Below are 5,800 nucleotides of genomic sequence, written 5' to 3'. Positions count from 1 at the left end.
CCCAATGGCTTGTCCATACAAATGGCCTGTCTTGACTCATGCTAGAAACTTTCGTAAAATATCTCAAAAAAGCAGAATCTGGCCTCTGCATGCCATGCACTTCTCACTGAGTGTGTCGTCTCCCCCGCCCCCCCCAAGTAACACATGGTTCACACTTGGCCTCTCCTGGGCATCTCCAAGCCTGGCACAAGTAGTAGCCTGGCAGATCATGTGTTACTCATGCCAAGTGGCCACAGAAAGGGTGCAGGTGATGAGTGACCTTGGTTTGCACCTCCTAGGAGGCCCCAGAGCCAGTACACTGAGTGGGTAACTTCAAACCATGTTGTGACACCATCTAACCTCCTCCGATTATGGGGTAAACTGCACAGCACCAGAGCCCCATTGAAGTAAGTCCTGCTCTGTGGGGTGGGCCCTGCACAGGACCCTCCAGTGTGGTTGCAGCCAGTAATGGCAGCCAAACAGCCTGGGGGTCAGTCCTTCCCACTGAGGTGCCAACAGCAATCAGGCTCAGCTACAACAGGAGGTACACACAGCCCACATGGGGGCTCACCTGGAGTGCTCAGCTTTGGTGATTGGGAGGTTGTACTACTGCATAAGGCCACCTACTACATAAGGCCACTCTACCAAGCCCAGGAGATGTAGCAACTATACCTAATACATAGAAACAAACACAGGGAGGCAGTCAAAATCAGGAGACAAAGAAATGTGTCCCAAATGAAAGAACAGAACAAAACTCCAGAGAAAGAACTAAACAAAATGGAGTCAAGCAATCTTCTAGATGAAGAGTTTAAAAAAGTGGTTATAAGGATGCTCCATGAACTTAGTGGAAGAATAAAGGAACTTAGAACTTCAGCAAAGATGTAGGAAACATAAAAATGGAGGTAGAAAACATAAAAAAAGAACCAGCCAGAAATGAAGAATACACTATCTTCATGAAGAATACAATACAGGGAATCAGCAATGGAGTGGGAAAGCAGAGGATCAAATCAGAGGTTTGGAAGATAAAGAAGCAGGAAACACCCCAGCAGAATAGAAAAAAAAAGGATAGTATAAGGAGCCTCTGGGGCAACTTCAAGTGTACCAACATTCAAATCATGGGGTTGTCAGAAGAAGAGAGCAAGGAATTGGAAACCTATGTGGAAAAATTAATGACAGAAAATTTTCCTAACCTGGTGAAGGAAACAGACATATAAGTCCAGGAAGTACAGAGAGTCCCAAGCAAGATGAATCCAAAGAAGCCCATATCAAGGCATCACAATTAAAATACTAAAGGTTAAAGACAAAGATAAAATCTTAAAAGCAGCAAGAGAAAAGTTAGTTACCTAAGAGGTAGCTTCCAAAAGACTGTCAGCTGATTTCTCAACAGAAACTTTGCAGGCAAGAAGGGAGTGGCAAGAAATATTCGAAGTGATGAAAAGCAAGGATCTACAACAAATATTGCTCCACCAGCAAGACTATCATTTAAAATCAAAGGACAGATAAAGAGCTTCCCAGATAAGAACAAGCTAAAGAAGCTCATCACCACCAAACCAGTGTTACAAGAAATGTTAAAAGGGTCTTCCAGAAGAAGAAGAAGAAGAAGTAGAAGAAGAAGAAGGAAGAAGAGGAGGAGGAGGAGGAAGAGGAAGAAAGGATAAATAAATATGAATAATAAAGTGGCAATAAATATAAATCTATAAAAATTACTTTAAATGCAAATGGATTAAATGCTCTGAGCAAAAGACATATGGTGGCTGAATGGATAACAAATCAAGACTCTTACATATGCTATCTGCAAAAGACTCGCTTCAGATCAAAAGACATACACAGACTGAAGTAAAGGGATGGAAAAAGATATTTCATAAAAATGGAACCAAACAAAAAACTGAGGTAGTAATACTTACACCAGACAAAATAGATCTGAAAAACAAAATAAGCAAACAAGCAGAACAGAAACAAACTCATAGATACAGAGAACATTTTGACAGTTGCCAGATGGAAAGGATGAGTGAGAAAGATGAAGGGATTAAGAAGTACAAATTGGTAGTTACAGAATAGTCACAGGAATGTAAAGTACAGCATAAGGAATGTAATCAATAATATGTATTGTAATAATCCTATATAATAAAAGGTTAATATACCAATTGACACCATGGGTGGGAGTTCGACTGACCGGGAGTTAGATGTGCGCTGACCACCAGGGGGAAGCGCAAAACATGGTGGATGTCAGCGACGAGGTGCTGGCAGCTGGCGGCAGTGGAGGCGCTGCCAGCCCCAGTGGGCCCCGACAAGAGCGGGACTGCGGCAGGATGGTGGAGCAGGTGAGCGGGTGGCGCCAGGCCAAGGTGGGTGTGAAGGGAGGCCCCAGCCAGCAACCGGCAGCCAGTAGGGACCCTAACTGTGCACAAATTTCATGCACAGGGCCTCTAGTTTTGTATAATGTCAGACGGGTATTAGATTAATCATGGTGATCACTTTGTAAGTTATATACGGTAGGTCCTCAGGTTATAGCCGAGATACGTTCCTACGGAGTGACATAACGCGATTTTCGCTGTGAGTGGAACCCACCTACATAAGCACTACGTCACTCACATGGAGCACATACACAGCAGTAATGAAGTGAAACAGTAAAAAAATTTAAAAGAAAGATAACAATTCCTGACCTTTACTTGTGGTAAATAAATAACAAAAAACATAAAGCACATATGTACATATGTCAAAATGATGGAACTTTTTTTTATAAATACTGTAAATGGGAGATGACGATGTAACCACAAAAGGACATACATCAAGTCCAACGTAACCCGAGGACTGCCTGTGATGCTTAATCACTGGGTTGCACATCTGAAACTAATTTACTATTGTGTGTCAACTGTAATCGAAAAATAAAAAATTATTTAAAGTAAAATAAATAAATGAAAGTAGTGTTATAAGTCATCTCAGGAATTACAGAGTAAAGGGAGTTATGGTGTTAGAAGATGCAGCATTAGGTTTCAGCTAAAATATGATATTATACTTTTGATGGATAATTAATAAGACGGATAAAAGAGTTTATGAAAATAATACTACAGATATGATAACCACTCGTCTTGGCAAATGGACAAAATTATTCATTTATTTACTTATTTGATTTTTAAAATCCTCACCTGGGGATATGCTTAGAGAGTGGAAGGGAGATAGAGAGAGAGAAACATCAATGTGTGAGAGAAACATCGATTGGTTGCCTTCCGTACATGCCTTGATCAGGGATCGAACCAGCAACCTTTTGGTGCACAGGACAACACGCAACCAACTGAGCCACTCCAGCTGGGGTCCACCTTTTTAATCATGAGATTAAACAAATGAAAGTTTTACATTTATAAGGAAAAAGAGCTGAATTAAATGTAAAAGAAAGAAGCAGCTGTATAATATGAGGAAGTTAATATTGATTAGAAAATCCAATTATTTCTACAATTTATTTTGTTATATCCCAAGATAGCTGTTTGTCAGCAAGTGAACTTCCTATTCAATTGGCATGATTGAGTGATTAGATGTATTCTCAGAGCAGCAATAAAATGAAATTCTCATGTCTCAGGAATGTAGTTGAGGTTTTTGTTTTGTTTTGTTTTGTTTTACCCATGGGTTTATCCAACTGAGACCAAGGAGACTTCTTGTTTTATCTAGAAATAATTTAAAATATTTGGTGGCCTGGCCAGTGTGGCTCAATGGTTGAGCATCGATCTATGAACCAGGTCACAGTTTGATTCCCAGTCAGGGCACATGCCTGCGTTGCAGGCTTGATCCCAGTAAGGGGTCTGCAGGAGGCAGCTGATCAATGATTTTCTCTCATCATTGATGTTTCTATCTCTTCCTCTCTGAAATCAATAAAAAATATACTTTAAAAATTATATTAAAAAATATGGTGGTTGTGTGGTTATAGAATTGTTTTCATCGTAGGAATGATTGAAAACATTTATGAATTTGATGAAGATCTGTGACCTTTCTCTCATACTAAGACCTTTAGTCCCTCATCATCTTTTTCCTGGGCTCCTAGAGCCTTCTATTTGGCCTCTCCTGAGAGCCTTCTAATTGCCCTCTCACTCTCTGCCTCCAGGCCTTTTCATCAGGTCAATTTATCTTCTACATTAAAAGAACAATTTGTTCTTTTGTACCATATGCTCAATATCAGGCAGCAATGCTTTCATCCAAAAATAACAGAAAACTCTATTCCCATGGCTCCAATAAATAGGGGTTTATTTGTCTTAAGCATTAGAGTCTGGGGTTAGCTACAGTAGCTCCAAATTGCTTCCAGGGCATCAGTCTCTTCCCATCTTTCAGCTCTGCCACCCTTATTATGCAAGCCTTCATTCTCATTCTAGTGGCTCTATGCAAGCAAGATGGCTGCTGCACCTCCAGGCCTCACTTCTACATTACAGGTAGGAAGAAGGTGGAAAGGCAAAGAGGACAAAAACTTTTGGGCCAACTTTACCTTTTATCTTTTTCCATTTCAGGAAGCTCTTCTCCAGCATTTTTGACTAGTTGGAATGGAAACTGAGAAATTGGGTATTTGGGCTTTTTAGCCTTTCTAGTAGTAGTAGTCAAAAGAGAAGGTGGATAGTATTGAATTTTGGATAGCCAAACCATAATTTTTGCCTTATTCTCTATCTGCCATGAAAGATCTTCAAAAAAATTCTTCATTGTTTGTATAAAGTCCATATCTCATTATAGTTCAGTATAATATCATAGAACTAGAGGCCCGGTGCACAAATTTGTGCACAGGTGGGATTTTCTTGGCCTGGCCAGTGATTGGGGATGATTGGGGGGGCCAGGAGGAGCGACCGCAGGAGGTTGGCCCCAGCAGCAAGCTAAGGCATGGTCGATTCCGTGGGTGAACCAGATTCAGGGCTGCGGGTGTGGATATACCAGATTCAGGGCTGTCAGGGCCCCAGCAGCAAGGTGTGGGTCAGTGTGCTTCATAGCTACTGGCCAGTCATCTGTTCTGGTTGTTCTGGTTGTTTGGTTGTAACGGTCACTTAGACTTTTATATATATAGATGACTTCTTTCAGAACTTTGGGAATTTGTAGATAACTTATCTTGATATTTGCTAGTCCACCTTCACTAGTGAGAGCTCTTTGGAGAAACACAAGCACTAGTATGCTTCTACAGAAATATATTTATTTTAAGAAATTGGCTCATGGAATTGTGGAGGCTAGCATGTTTAACATCTGCAGAGCGGGTCTGCAGGCGGGAAATCCAGGAAGAGGGAATGTCGAGTTCAATTATGAAGTCAGTCTGCTGGCAGAACTCCCTCTTGCTCTGGGGAGGTTAGTCTTTTGCTCTATCAAGGCCTTCAACTGACTGGAGTAGGCCCACCGACCTTATAGAGGATAATTTGCTTTACTCAAAGTCCACCAATTTAAATGTTAATCTCATCCAAAAATAGCCTTACAGAAACATCTAGTTTAATGTTTGGCCACACATCTGGACACCAAGGCCCAGCTGACACATAAATTAGAAGATATTTAGGATAAATCTAGGAACCTGGAGATCGTTAGAGAATTTAGAATAATATTATGTGTGGAATCCAGATTGTAGAGAGCTCAAAGTAAGCCCGGAGTATGTGTGTATATGTTTGTGTCTGTGTGTGTGTGTGTGTGTGTGTGTGTGTGAATCATCACATGAGGAAAACTCTTTCAATAGTTATTCCACTTTGCACTAAATCTCAAAAATCCAGAACTGAGTCATTAGTCATCTTTTTGCTAATATTGACATATTTAGTGCCCTTAGCCAATCTCATGTCTTTAACTGTCATTAATATGTCACAGACCCTCAAATATCTAT

The sequence above is a fragment of the Myotis davidii genome, unplaced genomic scaffold (genome assembly GCF_000327345.1).
Source record: "Myotis davidii unplaced genomic scaffold, ASM32734v1 scaffold156, whole genome shotgun sequence".
Classification (NCBI taxonomy): Eukaryota; Metazoa; Chordata; class Mammalia; order Chiroptera; family Vespertilionidae; genus Myotis; species Myotis davidii.
Note: the sequence above shows the minus strand (reverse complement) of the source record.